Raw genomic sequence first — 20981 nt, 5'->3', positions numbered from 1 at the left:
GAAAGGGAGAGGGCACAGCATGAATAACCACTTACAGCGGTTTTGGTGTGGCTCCAGAAAGCTGGCTAGATGCTGAGTGACGAGTGGACACGTGCCAATGCAGACCACAGGCCAACACCAGAGCTGACACACAGAGAGCAGTCCGTACGAAATCACACCCTGCTGCCTCCAATTTTCACAGCCTGCCGGAAACTGAGCAAGGATATGCACAAGTGGAGGAGTCCTGACGTATGGGAAGTTCAGCCTACAGGAAATACTTGTCTGATGAACATGGCATCTTTCCTCTTCAACACAGAACTTCCCTAAAAGACTGCAAACAAGTGGCAAGCTGAGGCATTTATCAGCACACTAAGAGACAAGCTGCTGGCTACTCAGGCTGCATTACAATATTTAGCACAGAAACAACAGTGAGACCTTCTCTGCAGTCAGCTGACAGACAGAAAATGTGGCTGAGGAGTTTCCTCAGAGCCCACTGGGCTCATCAGCACATTATGTGAGCACAGAGAGGGTTCATTCCACAGGCTTGATAAGCAGACATGTTAGCCTGAGCACATGAGGGAAATGTAGATTTAGACAAAGTGGTGAGTGTAGTGGCTCTGAATGCTCAAAAAGCCACAATAGCAGATCAGATCTGACTGTGGCAAGCAGTAGAGGTATAACTGTTCTACCAAGAAAAGCAGTCACTCATAATTGTAGTTAACTCTTAATAGATTGAAAATTATTAATGGAAAATTATGCCTGAAACTGCAGGTAACTGCAGAGAGATTCTGGCAGTTATACATACATTATACATAACATTGCTTTTCTATTTCTTATTACTTTTCTATGTTTGTATTTTCTTACTTGTGATAAATGTGTTGCTGCAGTTCATTTGTGAACAGGAAATATAAACTGGGGTTGTTCTTGAAACAGCAGTTGAACAGTCTACACATAAGGTCCATTCAGTAGCTGTTCTGGAGCTGATCTTCATCACCAGACTGGGTTTTCCCACTTGTCATGGAATGTACAATGAATAAATGTTAAATTTTTATTGAGCATTTAATGTTTGCTAGACACAGAGCAACATTATCACTCATTTGGAATCTTGTTTTTGGTCAACTGATGAATGTAAGTCCAATATTGCTTTCTACCAACTCCTGAGAAAAATATCTGTCTCTTTAGCTGCTAAATGCTCCACTATGTTCACCAGCTAGTCTCTAACTGTGTCTGTCTCCTGCTTGGTGCTGGGTAGGTAGAGTACAGTGGGTTTTTGGAGCTTTTTCACTGGAAACAGCTGCCTGCTGCTGCTGGATGTGAGGACTGAGGCTGAACCAAAACAGTAAAGCTGTGGGCTATAAAACCAAAACTTTGAGCATAAAGACAATAAAAAGCTCCATAGAGCTGAGAGAAACTGCAGAGTTTGTGATAATTCTCTTCTCAAGTGATCCTTTCACATTACGCATGGTCATTTAATCCATTGTTAATATAAAAATATTGATTAGTGCAGCTTTAAATTCAGATGTCTTTTCTTCAAGAAAATAGCTTTTCTTTTACTTGCTTTACTCCATACCATTAGATGCATCCTCTCACTGCATGTCCAATCTTAAAACCTGCTGGACTGGATGAGATTAAAAAACGCTGACTTGCAGACCCGGCCGTGGCATAGGCGGTATAAGCAAATGCTTGGAGTGCTGTCCATCCATAGGGGCACCATAAATGAGGGAAGAAAAAAAAATCAAAATTTTAAACTTCAACTATTTTTTACTAATACTATTTTAATATTATTATTTCGAAATATTACAAAAAAAAGAGCCCACAACGACGTAACTACATAGCACAACCTATTAAATAGACCCTATTTTCTGGGTTGACTGCAGCATCACTTGACACATCCCCCCAGCTATGACACTTACATTGTGGGGGATGGGCAAGTTATCTAAACTAGTGAGTGACATTGACACCTTGTTTACACCTCGCATTAACATGCGTCTTGTGTGATCTGATCACGAGTGGTCAGTTCTAAGTAAAGGTGTGAATGCACCCAAGACGCATTGAGGACGCATTGAGATCCAATCACTCAGACCACATTCGGAGGTGGTCTGGGCTGCATCATGTGGCCCAATTCATTTAGCAGTGTAAATGCAATGTGTCCTGGGCCACACTGAAAGACCACCTACTCAACTGATGTCCTCTATTTTCCTGCAGACTAGGCATGGGAATTGCATTGCTGCCTCCTGTGTTCAGCTCTTTTGATAACAGGATAAAAAAAAGCATTATTTTTTTTCTGTTTTTTATGTGAATTAAAGGAACATAATCCAGCTCCCTTCTTTTCTTGTTTTTCTCGTTCCTCTTCAAATCGACAATTAGAATAGAAATTAAACCAAAACATTGCTGAGGGGGCACAATACATTATATATTTGTTTATCCTGTTATCAAACAAGTTGAACACAGCTTTGGATGGAGGGATAGTTTTTATGTAAGTAACTTGTATCTGTGTCCTACTTGTTAACAGTCAAACAATGTTAGAGTCACAATATTGACTGAAACACTAGAAGTCAAATGTTACATCTGCCCCCACAGGCAGGGGTGATTGTAACAACACACATAATACCTTCATATAAATGCCAAAGACCACAATAAACTCTCAAGAGAATGACACATATATTAATTATCACAAAGTCTGCTGCCTCAGTTTTTATGATGGCAATTTGCATATACTCCAGAATGTTATGAACAGTGATCAGATGAATTGCAATTAATTGCAAAGTCCCTCTTTGCCATGAAAATGATAGGCAAAGATATTGCTGCAAGTAAGATTGCACCTAAATCAACCATTTATCAGATCATCAAGAACTTCAAGGAGAGAAGTTCAATTGTTGTGAAGAAGGCTTCAGGGCGCCCAAGAAAGTCCCGCAAGCACCAGGACCGTCTCCTAAAGTTGATTCAGCTGCGGGATCGGGGCACCACCAGTGCAGAGCTTGCTCAGGAATGGCAGCAGGCAGGTATGAGTGCATCTGCACGCACAGTGAGGCGAAGACTTTTGGAGGATGGCCTGGTGTCAAGAAGCCACTTCTCTCCAGGAAAAACATCAGGGGCAGACTGATATTCTGCAAAAGGTATGGGGATTGGACTGCTGAGGACTGGGGTACAGTCATTTTCTCTGATGAATCCCCTTTCCGATTGTTTGGGGCATCCAGACAAAAGCTTGTCTGGAGAGGAAAAGGCAAGTGCTACCATCAGTCCTGTCAACAGTAAAGCATCCTGAGACCATTCATGTGTGGTGTTACTTCTCAGCCAAGGGAGTGGAACACAGGCATGAATAAAGAATGGTACCAAAACATCCTCCGAGAACAACTTCTCCCAACCATCCAAGAACAGTTTGGTGATGAACAATGGCTTTTCCAGCATGATGGAGCACCTTGCCATAAGGCAAAAGTGATAACTAAGTGCGAACAAAACATTGAAATTTTGGGTCCATGGCCAGGAAACTCCCCAGACCTTAATCCCATTGAGAACCTGTGGTCAATCCTCAAGAGGCGGGCGGACAAACAAAAACCCACAAATTCTGACAAACTCCAAGCATTGACTATGCAAGAATGTGCTGCCATCAGTCAGGATGTGGCTCAGAAGTTAATTGACAGCATGCCAGGGTGAATTGCAGAGGTCTTTAAAAAGAAGGGTCAACACAGCAAATATTGACTCTTTGCTTAGACTTAATGTAATTGTCAATAAAAGCCTTTGACACTTATGAAATGCTTGTAAGTAACATCTGACAAAAAATTCTAAAAACACTGAAGTAGCAAACTTTGTGAAAACCAATACTTGTGTCATTCTCAATACTTCTGGCCAGGGCTGTAGATATAGTTAAAACAATTTAATTTCCACTGAACAATTAATGCCAGTTTGACTAAAACAGTATAATTAATCATAATTTACAAATATAAAAAGCGATTTCCAATGAATAAGCAACAGAATCAGCATCACACACACACACAAAAACAGGGTTTCCCTTCATCAACATTTAGATATAATTAGACAGCAGTTTGTCCTTTGGCAGGCAGAGAGGGATCATCACAGACTGTGTGCATAATGACTTTCATGCTTCTGTCTCGTTTCTGATTGGTGCTGTTTGGACGTTACAGTTGCCCCTGGTGTACTCTTGCTGTTTGTGTTTAGAATGTTATAGACTATAATGGGGCTTATGTGCTATCATTGGCTTAGTTTCACCATCAGCAGCTTTTTTTTATTAACATAACATGACACCCAATGGTCATGTATACTCCTCTTCTCTCTTCAGATGCACTTTTGAAATATTTACTCCCACCCCTGTAAATCCTGGACCACCTACAGACGCCTTCTCCACCTCAGCACCTTCCAGCAATATCCCCTCCACCTAAGACAAGCCCAGCGATGCAGCATCAGGTTCTTTGATACTGTTTTTATTTTGTGTTTGTGTTTGTTTTTTTTTTCTAGAAAAAAAATCTCAAAGACATAAAGCTATGCAGTCTCTGTGTGAGTGTGTGAACATTGATGGTGGAATTGGCTGCGATGCAAGAGGCACCAGCTAAAATCTTGCCTACGGCACCAGATTGGTCAGGGCTGGCTCTGCTGACTTGACTTCCCCCCTTTTCTTATTGGTTCTTCATGCTGAGTGACTAGATGAGCTGGTGCTCTGACTGTTCTGTTTGTCTAAGTGTAATTGGTAATTTGTGGTGGATTTTTACTTCACAGATTGCAGACATGACAGACAGTTCTGTTGTTAGTGCTACTGCATGCACAATGAGGTTTTGATATTGATGCTATCTCCCCGTTTATATTTGGAAAAAAAACTAATAAAATATTATTAGAATTAGAAAAAGACATGACAGACATACACGATTTGCACAGGATTAAAAACTAAGACAGCAATTATTACAAATCATTGAAGAATAATACTGAAAGAATCAGGCTTAGTGAATGGGGATTATGGCTGACAGTTGGATTTCAGGTCCCTTATCAATTAATTTCCTATTGTCTTATTCATTATTCTGCGTGTTTCTCAATTTATGCTCTATTACTTACTCATTATGCTCAGTCAGGCAGAGTTACATATTTTCCCTATTCTCATATTTTGATATAAAAGGATTTAAAAAAATAAAATAAAATATATAATTCAGTTACATGTGTGGATGGGGTCTTGAAAATTTGGCATTCTGAAACCTAAAACCATATAATAAGTGATACAACTATTTTGATAATGATTAATAATTAATCATTTACATCATTTTTAAAGCAAAAATGTCAAACATTTCTCAGTTCCAGACAGTCATTTGTGAGGATTTTTTTCAGTCTAATGTGATTGTTGATTGGATATCTTTGGGTTTTGGAGGAGTGATTACAGTGAACAATAACTCAACGTTTTCATTCGGTTTGTTACAGCATGTTTCTGGAAGAATAAGATATTTTCTAACACAGCAAGTGCTCTACCTCAATTTCTTTTTTTTTTTAATTTTACCTTTCAGTGATAACAAAAGCAATAACTTTTTGACGTTCTCAGGCAGACACAGAAAAACAAACCATCATTTATAAACCTGACAGACAGATGAAATGTATCACAGACTAGTTTGAATTTTTATATAAAGAGCAAACACTAAAGTGATTGGAAAGAACTGACACACATTTGTGGTGTATTTAACAGGCTGTCATTCATCAGACATTTTGATTTTCCACGTCCAACTGAAAGATTGATAAATAATCTAGTGAAAAACATATTATTTTATTATCAGAAATAACATTTTTTTTTGTACTTGTTTTCCAGCCTTCATCTTAGTTTTGGTAAACTTTCTTGAGATGTGGGAATGGCATGAGTGGTCTGTCAGTCGCAAACAACATCAACAAAACAAACCTTGTGTGTTCATTTGTGTGTGCAAGGTTGCAGAAAAAGCTTCAAGCAGCTCGGTGCATCTGGCAGCGCCGTCGTGTCACTTGAGAGAGTGTCTGTGTCTAAGTGGAAGGCTCTGCATTGTTAACGGAAGGTTGTTAATTTGAAGACAGCACTGTCATTAGCTACTGTAGTATGTTTCCACATTGGGAGTCATCACTCCAGCAGTGCATCCAAACCTCAGCGTGTTAACACCAATTAGACGCTCTGTTTTCAGTGTTTGTGTGAGTGTGAGTCGGCATTAAAAAAACATCAATGGTGTGCACAATGTTGTTAGTTTAATTAGTATATATAAATATATATATATGTTTGCTCATATGAGTGCAAAGAATGTCCTTGCTGAAATCAATGCAAAAAAAAAACAACCCCAAACAACTCCCTCCCTCAAAAAAAGAACCCAGCCTGCATAACTTGATGGAGTTCCCTCAACTTGACATTATTAAAATTCAGCTGCTGCTGTGACTTTCCTGTTGCTAACTTAAGCTGCCATCCAAATGATACAGAGGTAACAGATGTCCTGCACGGCTCCAGTTCTGCAAACCTGTTATCTACATAACCCGATTAGAGTTATTGTAAAACCGCCGACCTGACCTGACCTGTACCTGTACCTGTACCTGTACCTGTAATCAAACTTGGAAACAAATACATGGCAAAAATAAATTAAAAACATGCAGATTGTGGAGCACTCACCATCTTATCTGTTCATCGTGTTCACTTATGTTTCCTCCTGCTGAGAACCAACTGGTCGGCAGAGGATCACAGTCAGAATTCTCCAAAATCCTGCTTGCTGTGACTGTTGCTGTCTTTTTGGAAAATGGTTGGATAATTACAAACCTAATGAGTCCACACTGCTTAAAGAGGAACTTGACAGCCCGTGAACATCTTGTTTCTGCTCACCTGCAGTGGTTTAACTTCTCACTGTGCTGCAGTGATGTACAGGTGTACTCCAGGACACTGTGACATCACTGCTGGCTGTGAAACAGAGCACCACACCCATCAGTGATGCTGGCTGTGGCCAGAGATGACAAAGAAACACTGCTGCTGCTAAGTTCTTATTTAAAGGAAGAACTAGGAAAGAGCACAATATCAACAAATCATTCACTCACTGTGTGCATCAGCTGCCTAACAGTAAAAAGGAACTGTTATGCTCATGCAGTGTATTCCAGCATCACTGTGTATAAAATACGACTTCTACTACCAGCTCTCCCAAATATTCTGAGTGAGTATAGAAATCCTTTGAAAAGTAATGCCTGGAGCTTTCAGAATGTCTGCTGTCATTGCTGAAGGACGTTGGCATCTTCAGCTGTGAGTCAGACAGCCACTGCAGAGGCTCCTCTGCTGTACAGCCTCAGATCAGAGCAGAAAACCTCCAATTATAAAGCTGCTTTGAGACATGAGGGTGTCAGCCTGGGTGCACGCAGTTTACACTTGGAAGCTGTAGGCAGAGGCTGTTTGCTTGGACAGCACTTACTGCTGCCACAGCTTGACTTGCATAAGTTTGTTAATGAGTTAGATGAAAACTGTGCAAACTTGGCTCAGGCAAATGAGGCACAAAAAAATAAATAAATAAACTAATGAACTCAACAGCTTGAGAAAAAGGAGGCTGGGTTGTAGTGGAGAGAAAGCGCTGCCACTATTTACACACCTTTTTATTTGCAGATTACACTGAATACAGAACATACAGAAAATAAAAACTAGATTTAGGGTGTAAAAATTCAAAGTAACAAACAACAAGATTTACAGCAAACATACAGAAACAACATTCGAAGACATTCAACCAAAGACATCAACATCATTGATAGAAAACATGCACATTCACACTGCACCAATTCTGCCAAAAGATGTTTGAAATGAATGTAAGGGATCAGCTCTTCTGTTTTAGCAGCTTTTGCAAATTGTTCCACTTGTGTGGAGCAAAATATTCAAAAGCCAGTTTTCCAACCTCAGTACTAACCAGATGTTCTTCAGGAAGCAAATAATCCTGGGATCTAGTGTAGTGTGAAAGTGATCTATAGTTGAGAAGACATGAGATATATGTAGGACGTTTGCCCAGTAGTGCTTTGTAAATAAATAGAATACAGTGTTGTTCCCTTCTCACTGCCAACGATTGCCACCCAACTTTCTCATATAATATACAATGATGAAGCTATCTCCACTTATCAGTCTAAGAGCTGAATGATATACTGAATCTAGCAGGGACGCAAACAGGTAAGGGGTAAAAAAGGTGAGATCACTGCATGGAGAAAACCTGCCACAACTAGGGGGGTTGGGGAACTTGCTCCCCCAGGGGAACATTTTGAATGATATTTGGTGTACATGCTCATCTCTAGTTACTTTCAAGTATATTTGCATCTGCCTGAAAATTAATTCTAACAGCCATTATGAAGTAAAATAACCCTACATAAAACTCATAAAAGGAATCCATAAATCAAACATAAATAATAAATAAAAAAGTAACATAAATGAAAATACGAATTCAAACTTGTCTTTGTTTACTATAATAAAACTACAATAAAACTATGAAAAAACAATGCTATTAGCAGTAAGCCTGGCTCAGAACTGACTCAAAACTCAACATGTATATAAATACTTTGAACAAGAGTGAAAGATTTGTTTAACTTCATTAAATATTAACCTATGTACTTTATCCAGAGCTGCAATGATTAGTCAGTTAATCGAATAGTTACAATTTTGATAATCAATTAATCGTTTTGAGTAATTAAAAAAAAAGAAGTCCAAATTCTCTGATCCCATCTTCTCAAATTTAATATTTTCTTTAGTCCTTTAAGATAATAAACTCAATGTCTTTGGGTTGTGGAACAAGATATGAAAGAACGTCATCGTGGGCTTTGGGAAACAGTGATCGATGTTTCACCATTTTCTGACATGTTATAGATCAAAAAACAAATCGATTAATCAAGAAAATAATCAACAGATTAATCGATAATGAAAGTAATTGTTAGTAGCAGCCCTAACTGTATCAACAAGTAACAAGTAGCAGGTCAAACACAACAGGCCTAAGATAGAAACAGGACAAAAGACCACCTCATCTCATGTGTAGGTTAAACCTACTTCTGTTGTTTAGCCACAAGTATTTCAAGGGCCTGCTTCCTCTGTTTTGCTGCATGCCTCAGCCTCGCCCGCTTTTCTTCCTCCAATGCAACCCTCCGTCTCTCCTCAGCCCTACTGGATGGCCGGTAACCATCCTCCCCAGACCTCCTCCTGCCTTCCATCAGACTGCGTTGGCGTCTGGCTTTGTCTGTTGCTCCTGCAGATTTTATGTTTTGGCACAGCCTTTTATCCACCTTCCCATATATTGGATCATCCCTTTTAAACATCTCTACTGCAGTCTTGTTACTGGCCTTCAGGGTATATTTCACAGTCTGCATTGCATTGAATGTGGGGATGCTCATGTTAGTGCTCTTGGGCTCAATTATATCACCCATGGTATCAAATGATAACTCCACCAAAGGACCGTGGAATATAGACAGAGCACCCTTTACAACCTCAAGCTCAACCTCAGCAAATTCTCAGCGCGACCATAAATTTACCTAATTTATGTACACTTGTTTCATTTCAGCTCAGTGTGAGACTCCACTGTGTTTTGCTGTCATTTATGGTCGTGCTGAGTTTCTCTCCTCTGTTTCACTGCGGGTGGGGCTGCCCCTCCACACACACACACGGAGCTCAGCGGACCAGAGGAGAGACAGTGAAGTAGTTGAGTTGATGACAACACTTTAACATGTTACTGTTTTTCAGTTGTGGTTTAACTTGGCCTACTTTAGAGCCATTTTGTTCGAGACAATCACTGTGTCTCTCCATCTTTCTGACCCCTGGCAGTATAGGCTAGTTGTGAGGGACAGTGGCTCCCTTCAGTCAGGAGGGGAACACTTGTTTTACAGATTTTTGGCACCATCTGTTGTTGACCTCACTTTTTCAGATGTATGTCCAGGAAAAAACCCCGTCTTATATTCGGACCAATATGGTAATAAGCCAGCTACGTTGACCAACACACAATTGTCATACCTTTATTTAACATTATTGATTACTGTTATTAATAATCATTTTGGACTGCTAGAGGTAGTAGAATAGTGCATCTTACCTCACGGTCTCTGGACTTCTCATCCTCCTCGTCTTCTCAGCACTTATTTTTTTTCCCCACCTGAATTCCGTGAACACCTGCCCTGATTGGCTAGTACTCGTTGCCTTCATTGGTTTGGTTGGTTAGGTTGGTTAGGTTTAGGCATCAGGGATGAGATGATTGGGGTCAGAGTACAGGTGGGTCTTTGCAGAATGTGGGTGGGAAAAAATAATGCTGCAGCTAGCAGTCCACAGGGAAGGTAAATAGGTGTTTCTGAATTTCTGCTGTTGTCGTGGTCGCGGACAAGACCTCAGGCCTGGAGCCCACAGCGTTGGTATGGTTTTAGCAGAGGTGACAGGTGTGATCCAAAAATGACATCAAGCAGCAAGCAGCAAAACTTTCTAACATGGGTCCAACAAGTGGAGATCAGGCTTCAGTTAGCAGATTGTAGCTTGTCTTGACCCAGTATCTGCAGTCCCTGTTGCTTTAGTTAGCTCCTAAAGCTAACAACAAGCTGGTTGTGCTAGCCCTGACTGTCATGGGCTCATGGTTTTTGGACACTTTGTGTTTTTGTTCTTTTGGTTTCCTGTTACTCCTCTGTTGTCCAGTCCTTTTGGTCATATGGTTTTGCTCGTTCATATGACTTGGGTTAAAGGACAGTCTTACATGATTATTTAGCTTATAGTGTTGTGTATTCTAGTTATTTTCATGTATATATTTTTTTGAAGCTATGCCAATCAGTGTGCAGAGTCATTTCTTATGTTGTTCTATTATTCACTTCTCAGCCCAGAGCAGCTATTGCCCTTTTTGTTTTAGCCTGCTCTTCCCTCCACACCTGCCCTGCATTCAGTCTTCTTAGCCCTGCCCTGCCCCCAGTGTTTTCCCCAGCCTATCAGCTCCTTGCCTGTTCCCCCGTCCAGTCACCTGTTTCCCATTCCCCTGCATCTTAGCTTTAGTTTTCAGTTCAGTCTTTGTTGAGTCGTCTGTGCAGTTTGCCTGTTTCTGTGTCACAGTTTGTTTTACAATAAATAGTTCTGCTTTTGATCCTGTCTGCTTGCTGTCTCCTGCATTTGAGTCCACCTGCTCCGCTTTCCTTGTAACATCGGTAGGCTGTCCGGACCAGGAAATGTAATACTTTAAACTACAAGCATGTGATGACTAAAATCTTTCACCTTGTCAAAACATATAATAAAGACAACCAGGATCTGAAATACAACTCTACATGAATGCTAATGTTGCTCTGTGTCTGCTAATGTGTAAATAGGCAACTATGCTAACACATTAGCCATAGCACCTTTAAAAAGTGAAAGTATGTTAATGTGTTTACAGCTTGTTCTGCTGTTCCCTAGTGGCCTAAACAGCAGCTTTTACTGCCTGATATTTAACCTGGTTATGTTTTTATATTGTTTTTATGTATATTTTTTATTATATGAGTCTTTTACAATCATTTATTTTATGGAAAGCACATTTGTCTTGACATTTTTTCACCTTTTATCTTTGTCTTTCATCCAAGGTTAGCATTTGTAAAGCACTTTATAAGCACCTTTAAACTGTGCTTTATAAATAAACTTGCCTTTCTGAACCCATTCTTGATCCATTGAACTATTAAAAACAAATAAATGATCTTGAAAATCAGTAGTCAGTAGTGATGAATTATAGCCCAGATTATTTGTTTCCTTTTTCAAGCGTCATTTCAGCATCAGTACAGATCTGATACATATGTATACATTTAAAAAAAATACCTACATAATGGGTTTGTATTGTTATAGAAATAGAATGAATAGTATCTTTTGTAAACACAAATGGTACTCAGCTGGTACCCATTCACTTAATTACTACATTTATTAAATAATGCTAATTTAATTAATGTTTTTGTAGCCTGTCATTATAAACTATTTTCTCGAAGTTTGTCATTTCTGTATGTTTTTTTTTCCAAGTGCATTATGTTATAATCAGAAAACATATTATCCAAGTATTATTAAGGTTTTGGGACAATCAGGAAATTGTAATGACTTATGATTAATGTTGTGTTGCATTTTAATTCATTTTGAGTCATACTGTAGAACAGCACTGTGAATGCAGTCCCTGTCAGAATAAATATTGTACAGCTCAACATGGACAGCAGCTGCTTAAGTGAATTTGACTGAAGGAACTCCAAACGCTGCCGCTCCAGTCCTGATGACAGCTGCCATGATGACAACGTCAATAGTAATGATGAATAATCATTTCCACACAGTGGTGAAGAATGGCACTCATACTTTTTCACCCGTCCACAGAAGAGGGAGGAGATGGATGGATCGATGAGTGAAAGAGTGGAGCATCTTAAAGTCTATGTCAGAGAGGAGCGGGGGAGGGAGGGTAGCAATGACTCATGAAGATAAAGAGGACAGGATTGATTTGTGACACTCGGCTGGAGAGGAGGAGTGTGCAACACAATAAGATACGGGAAAGATTCATGATGCTCATAAAACATCAGACAGTTTGTGCATATTCACACACACACACTCACACACACACGTAATTCAGGGTTGAGATTAGGACTGCACACAGTTCATCAGTGATCGGTTATCTGTCATTCCTCATGTTGATCAAGGTGGATGATCAAATCAGTTTGACTATCTGACAAAACAAGTCTTACCTCAAAGTCCACTTACTAGCTTCTCTGGGAGCTAAGGCAGAGCAGTTTTCTCCATGACAACTAAGAAAACTCCATCCACTCAATAACACCAGGAGATGTGGTTGATTAAAGTGAAAACAGCTAGTAAGAGCTAATAATTGAACCTCAAGTTAAAATTTATTTTATTTTTTGTAAAAATACTGTTTTGAAGCTTAAGAACGAACTTTTATGTCAATATTACATCCGGCCCATTGCTCACTAGACGAGGCAGCTTGGTCTGGTGAAATGAGTTAAACTGTATTAAAGCCCCACCAGTAATTCAGCCATGTCAGTCAGTATTAGTTAAAACTGCAGATATATTGGTATCAGGGTAATTGTTGGCCAAAAGAAAAGAAATAGTAGAGTAGAAATGTCAACAATATCTCTGAGATAATATACAAACAGTGTCTCTGTTACATAGTTTGTCCACTAGGGAGCACTGACAAGTTCATCTGTAAAACATCTCACTCATAAATGAGGGGAAACTTTTTGGATTTTCAAACTTGATGCAATGGTATATTCTTGTTTAAATGAGGAGATTGATTACACACCTTTTCTATAAATGTAGAATATTATTCATGTATATGGTTACATAATTTAAGTAATTGATTATTTTTTTAGAAATGTATTGATTCGATGTATACAATCTTAATGTTGCTTTGGTCATTTATTTATCATTTTTGTGCAGGTACTTGAAGAGGCGTGCCATTTTAAACATGGCTCCTCATTGTGATCCAGTTGCTGTCAAACACCTGCATTCACTCAATAATGAGGATTGGGTGACACCCCCTGCCAAGTTTATAAAATGTTTGCCTGTTGTTTGTTCACCCCTGTACCCTGATGAAGACCTTTATGGTCGAAACCGGCTTTTTAACTTAATCCCAGAGTTTTTCCATTTCTGCTCCACGCATGAGTGCCTGAAGTTTGTTTTTTTTCCTTTTATGTGATGACCCTTATCTTCAAGAGAACCTGCATTTTTCTTGAGTTTTATATGATCAAGACAGTCCTCGAGCGCACCACTACCTCTTTTTCACAAGTTTAGATAAGTAGTTGTATTGAAATTTCTTAAGTAAAAGAAATGTAAAAATACTTCTCTTTAGCATTCCCCGTTGCAACACATTAGCCTTGAGTCACACACTTTGAGCCGTTATTTCTAAACAATTTTCTTCACTATTTTATTTCATTATCATTTATAGGCCTTACTGCTCTTTTTATTTATTATCTTATGCTTTATCATGTATCCTCAAGATGTTTAGCTATTAATAAATGTTTTCATTTTTCCTAAGAAGTTGTGTTGTTTTCTTTGAGCACAGTAAACCGAGGTCACTGTTCAGACAAGAACTTATGTTTTTGAGAATGATTGATTGACCAAATTGAGAATTAAATTCAAGCTTTAATGTTTCCTTCGGACATTAAAGGTTACTTGTAGGAGGTGGTGCCCAAACGAGGTTTATATTGATAAAAGAGTTAATGTTCCAACAATACACTAGGACTAACTCCCTCCATATGCAACCGCCCTCAGGCTGTCAGACTGGGCAAGCATACATCCTCTATCCTCACCCTGAGCACCGGCATCGCCCAGGGCTTTGTACTGAACCCCCTCCTTTACAAACTCTTCACACATGACTGCCAACAAATCCATGACTCAAACATTATTGTTAAATTTGTGGATGACACGTCATGGGGCTCATATCAGACAACGGAGAAGCCGCCACCGTCACAGAGGACCTCTCCTGGGCTGACAACACCTCAGCAGTGGTGGGTAACGCACAACAGCACCTGTATTTTCTGAGGAGGCTAAGGAAAGCCAACTTCCCCCCAAAATCTGCTTGTCAACTTTTACACATACATCACAGAGAGCATCCTAACAAACTGCATGACAGCCTGGTACAGCAGCTGCACCGAAGCTGACAAAAAGTCCTCCAGCATGTTGTGAGAACAGCACAGGACATTGTTGGAATTGAGCTGCCAAAAACATCTTCACAGTGCTTGTGAGGAGGGCTAAGAACATCGTAAAAGACATTACACACCCTGGACACTATCTGTTTAAGTTCCTCCCATCAGGCAGATGCTACAGATCAATCTGTACACACACACTGAAAAACAACTTCTTCCCAAAAACTGTGGCAATGCTAAACTCATACATCTCCTTAGTCTGAGACTAAGACTGATATGCTGCCATCATGGGGCATGTGGAATATTTATTTAATCACATCTCACTTTAAGCCACTGAACATGTGCAATACCATGGCATTCAACACTCCAATACACCATCACTCATATCTATACAACGCACCTTTACTGTATTTTTGCTGCTGTTGCACCTCCTTAGTTGTATTTTAGTTGTATTTTATTGTTTATTGCATTTTATATTTTATATCAGTTATATTTTGTACTCATATTGCTTATATTGCTTCTGTACTCTTTATTGCTGATATTTTTATATCGCTGTCTGATTTATTCTTTGTAAAAAAATGTGCAAAGTACATATGTGTAAAGTCTTAACTACAAATTCACCATTTGAGGTTGACACAATTGCAATTTCGTTGTGCTTGCATAATGACAATAAAGTTCAAGTTCTGACAGTCAAGTTCTTGACACACTTGTCGTTCTAGAGTGCAGTTACAAGTGATGTCGTTCAATCTGAAGGACTTGTTGCATGTTGTGGCAATCCCACATTTCCTGTCTACATTCATCAAATAGATACAAATTTCAAAAACTAAAAACTAAACAAAACAAAACTTCCTGCCTAGTAACTGAAAGTCAAATCATATTCATCCTACATTCTCTTCCAAAAGGAAATAAGAAAAAGACTGACACCCTCCTCTACCCGGTCGTCACATTTCATAAAACTTCTTTCACAGGTCATGTACCACTGACATGCCAACTATTGCCATTTCTGAGTAGCCTAACATTTCCTGAAAATCACAATATATGACAATATTTGGCATCCCTAGCTGAGACATATAGTGACTAAAGGGAATGAAAATAAGCTTTGAGTGTATACTACACCCATGGCTTGTTTTCATAAGAGCACTTGTTGATTGGTTGTCAGTTAAGATGTCAGACAAAATCAGTGAGTGTCTGCAAGCTGGCACCGTGTTTGTATTTGCAGTCCTGTCACTAGCTGCCACGCCCGACCCAGCACCCCCCACCCACAGCTGTTTCTAATGTTGACCCCCTCCAGCTGTCCCTTCACATACACCCTTCCTCTGCCCTTCCACCTTCAGAGCTCTTTTGCCTTTCAACCTCAAAAACATCACTTTTTCATGCCAACCTACTTTCATGTGTGCGACTGTCTATTTGCTCAAGCATCGGTGAAGTGGCAGATCTGTCAGCACAGTTCAAATGCCATCCTTTACTCTCTACACTCCATCCATGCCCTTTCACTGTCAACCGTTGCCTCTGTGTTTCTACTCTTCAACCAGCAGAAAGGGAGATGTGACATTTGTGTGTGTTCTGAGTTTTGTTCCCCATCCTGAGCCCGGGGGAAGGACCAGATATCAGCCTCTGTTTATTCATTTGAAATTTGGAAACACACCATGGGCTTTTATGTACTTTCCTCTGTGAGGTTTATTCCTACGAGTGTTCCAAGTCAGAAACTCTCTTAACAGCACAAACTTGTTTTAAATTGCTCGTTTCAACCTGATGAATGTCACCCATTCAAGAGGAGGTGCAAGGTAATGAGAGTCCATCATTAGCATAATTGACGCCCATAAAATGTACTTATAAGGCTGCATGTTCCACTCTGTTTGTGGGCGAGTTTCATTCACAAAAACGTTCCCAAAGAGTGAAAATGAGAATTGCATGCCACAGAGCTTCAAGTCAGAAATCAGCAGACAAAAAGATACCAAATTTATCTGTCAGTAGTCGTATTAAGGGAGCTGAAACTATTAGAAGTGTATGAACCCATCAGAGCAGTGCTGTGATGTGACAGAAATAAAAAAGGAAAGCTTTGACATGAGATGATGACAGATGCTAAAAAATGTCTTTCTAAAGCAAACCGCTCCATGACTAATATGAGAGGCAGTCATGTGACAGTCACAGAGATATTAGAGGAGAGAATATTGCAGCCTACAGTTGGTTATGAGACAATGTTGGGGAGTGAGATGAGTTTACTGAGAAGCTACTGTGCTGAAATATGACAATAAGAATAATAAACTATAAAAACAATTCTCAGTATATTGGGTGCCATGATGACAATGATAAGATAATATAATTTTTTCTTTAAATTTGTCTTATTTACATATTCTGGACCACTTGTAAATTTTGTTCATACTTTCAGAAGAGAACTGGTGCAACTTAAGAACAAATCTGTCTGCACAAGTGGTTCTTTCATGAGACACAATGTATCCAGTGGACAATGTAACCTGTAATAACAGTAGGTGTCCAGTGTGTAGTAATGCTGTCTGTCAAACTTAAATGTAACACATCTTAACTAGCTATGAACCAATATCCCGGTCCGTCCCATGAATAACAATAACCATGAACTGGCCTAACAATGGTACTGCACTGATGACTGCTGAAAGTCAAAAGATAAGTTGTGTCCCTTACATAAACACTTTAAAGTCAGTTGGTGTTATTTCCATGCTAGAACAAAGTCTTTGCTGCAAAGCTGAGACAATAAGCTATGGTCAGCTGCTGAGCACGACAAAAACACTCAAACAACAGCAGCTGCCACCATTTTTGAGAAGCCACCTAAATTTTTATGGGGATGAATTAATGAGTTCCAGCAGTGTGTGAGTGAGGATGGGATGTGGGGGATGGGTTAGACAGAATCTTGGGCTCCTACACACTCCATCACTGAAGCGTTTGATAAGCTGACTAAGTCTACAGCCATTGAATTTTAAACTGTAATGAATCATTAAAATGATTAGTGTGTATAATTCCAATACTTGCCCCAAGCCCTCCCATTAGATATCCCACAGGGATAAGTCAAACAATTTGATGAGCTATGCATTTTAAGGGGGGGACTGTCACCCTAGACTTAAAGAAGCTGCAGAGGCCAGTTGATAGAGGGGTCATGGACTTCCCAAATTTGTTACTATTATTACCACTATGCCTTTAGCCTCAGACATCTGGTCCACTGGTCACTTCCGCCAAAGAGGGCACCACCCTGGTTTTTGATTGAGAGCTCCCTTTTTAGCACTTTACCCCCTCTTTTGTTGATTTCTGCCCAGTTACCTTGGAGGGCTAAAACTCATCCCATTATCTCGCATTTACAGTGGATTTGGGATAAAGTGTCTGCAGCCTTTAAGTCAGATCCTTACTTGTTCCCTTAAACATGGTTATGGCTTAATCCAAAGCTCCCTATTGATAAGAAACCTTATTATTGGAATATATGGACTGAAAAAGGTATTACGACCTCAAAGGATATGTATGATGGGTCCATACTTAAATGTTTCACTATGTTGAAGGAGCAATATGATATACCTCGAATCAATTTTGGAGATACCACCAAATTAGATATCTACTTAAACAGGCTGTTCCAAACCATCAAGTGAATCTGTCAAGACTCATACCCTTACTTGCTGTCCTCAGTAAGGATAGGAAGCCTCAAATATTAAATACTACTCTGCTTTGCTGGACAAACTAGGCGAGCAGACAAATGGCCTCAAACAGACATGGGAGGCAGACCTCAATCAGTCATTTAGTGATGATGAATGGAGCACCCATCTGCGAAACCTGAAGATATCCTCTCACAAGATTAGGACTTTATTATTACAATTCAAAATTCTAAATAGGGCTCATTGGACAGCAATTCATGAGAATATTAAACTGATCATGGGTGAGAACATTCCATTTTTACCAAGCCTATATGTATTGAGGATTCTGCCCCTCTAAGGGGGATACCCGAACCCCAGACAAGGTGGATCCACACAATCATCATGTTGGGCTGATATATAAGGGAATGGAAATCGATGGATCCTCCTCCATCCAGTTTATTGTCCACTCAATTAAGTATGGTGGCAGCCTATAGAGAGTTGACATACAGGTTGGTAAACTGGCTACATCTGTACCACACTAAATGGGGGAAATATATCAATCTTATTACAGGGCCATGATGCTCAATAAGGCACACCCCATATAAGGTTTAGGCAGATTTCTTCTGCTAAACAATCAACGCTGTCAATGCTGTCAGCACTGTCATGGGTGAAAAGTTGTCACCACCATGTGAATATTTTGAACCTATCAAGCTTGACTCATCTTGGTGTGGTGATGTAGGCTTTCAATCCTCTATAGTTTGTTGATGACATTTAAGTCTGTAAACTGTAGACAACTGAACACTCCAATGCAGTTTATTTATATACATATATACACTGTATATTTATTTTACTTTTTTGTCATGTTTGTCCTTTTTCTTTCACTGTTCTTTCACTGCATGTGAATATCTTGTTCTGGGTTTATGTGCTGTTCTGTCATTGATTGTGTTGTGAAAAAACTGATCATAAAAACTGTAATGAATCATGGTGGCTCTGATATAACTTATATTACTCAATATCATCCTTCAATGAATCTCAGCTGCACTCAGGCTACTGTAGTGACACTAATAGATGCAAATATATGACTGTGAGACACTTTACAGACAGTAACAAAAGACAGTTTTTAACTTGATATTAGCCTTTTAAATGAGGAATGGGACCAAAGTCTTCTACCCTGCCTCTTTTTGGCTTGCACTTGTATAATAACCTGACCTCGACCCTGTCAGACCCCTGTGGGTCCATCATGATGCATGTTACACAGATGAGCTTTGTTCAAACAACTGTATTGTGGATGCTAGTGGAGAAGCTGAAGTTTATGATGATACATGATATGTCTGCATAGGAAATGTAGAATCTTTCATTCTTGATACTATATGCAATAGCTTTAATGAATCACAAGCAAATACTGATCATATGTGTGACATTTCATTTTCATAATCTTAAAGCTGTTAAAGCCACTATGAGTAGAATGTGTATGTGATTATTGCATATTAAAGATCCCTTCCAGACATGTTTTCATATATATCAAAATACTCTGCATGAACACCAGTCTGCGTCTAACATGTTTTTTCCACCAAAAAAGTTCAATAACCTGGTTAGAAATACTTAAAATGACATCTCCTCCTTCTCCCTCACTGAAAAATCAAGAATCTATGGGGGGTGGCTGTGATTGGCCAGTGATGCTCAAGGAGCATGCTCTCATGCACCCCCGAATGACATGCACACAGAAAGGGCTGGTAAAGAGACAGACAGAGCCAGTAAAAAGTGATGTTTTGGCAGTCCACTGGGATATGTATGCCACTGTTTCCGTATCACACTTGTGTAATTTGCATACTGGATCACGAATGGCTCCAAACTAGTTGTGAAGTCACAAATCATGCTTGGAGATACACATCTTAGGGTGTTTTAAACCTGTAGTTGGTTTGCTCTGATCTGAATCAGTGGATGAGTTGTTAAACTTTTCCACTTGGTTCAGTTTCTTTACACGCAGAAAATATCCAAATGAACCAAAATGCATCACTAAAAGCCAGGTGAGAACATTCTTTCCTCTCATTGGTCAGATGTATCTGGGGCAATAGCAAGAACGTCAACACAGGAAGAAGGTCCTGAAGAGGGTTCTATCTGCCCAAATATCAAGAAAGTAATGTATTTGCTAGTTTCATTCTCTGGCTAGCTGCTAGCAACTGTTGATTTCACTCATCTGCATCCCAGCATGCAAAGCACAACCGGGTATAGGAGCTGTTTAGCACAAATGTTCAGAGTACACCTTATAGTTGGGTCAGATGGAAGTTGGATCGTATTCCCACTGCAAACAACCCGCTCCAGAATTTGTTTGTGACTGGACTGCAGCAGAGACAACAAACAGCAGACACACAGGCCGGACCCTGACAGACAACAAGGTCTGTCTACCAAAACACCACAGAGCCACTGTCTCCTGGGTGCCACCAATGGAGGTTTGAAACTTGATACTGATATTTATGGAATCTGAATGTGTTGGTCCAAACGAGTACGATTGTACTATCAGTCCTGCTCAGATGAATCACACCAAGGAGGAAAAACTGACCAGAGACTGATTCAAATGGACTAAACAATGCAGGTTTGAAAACATCCTTGAAGTGAGATTTAAGGTGAGCACAGAGAAACTTTCCTCCTTCAGCAGATGAATGTGAAAACAAACTCTGCACATACATCATTCTGCACAGAGAAGAAAACAACATCCAACTGAAGGAAACAAGAAACAAAACATGTTTTTTTGACTGGAGAGGTACTTAAAAGTTATTCTCATGGCAGATGTTTTTGTTTCGGGAAAATTGAAACAATCCAGGTGAATATTGGTTGATTCTATGCATCGCTTCAGCCCAT

Source organism: Thunnus thynnus, chromosome 9, assembly GCF_963924715.1.
Source record: "Thunnus thynnus chromosome 9, fThuThy2.1, whole genome shotgun sequence".
In the NCBI taxonomy this organism is placed as follows: domain Eukaryota; kingdom Metazoa; phylum Chordata; class Actinopteri; order Scombriformes; family Scombridae; genus Thunnus; species Thunnus thynnus.
The sequence above is the reverse complement of the archived record's forward strand: the minus strand, read 5'-3'. Positions refer to the sequence as shown.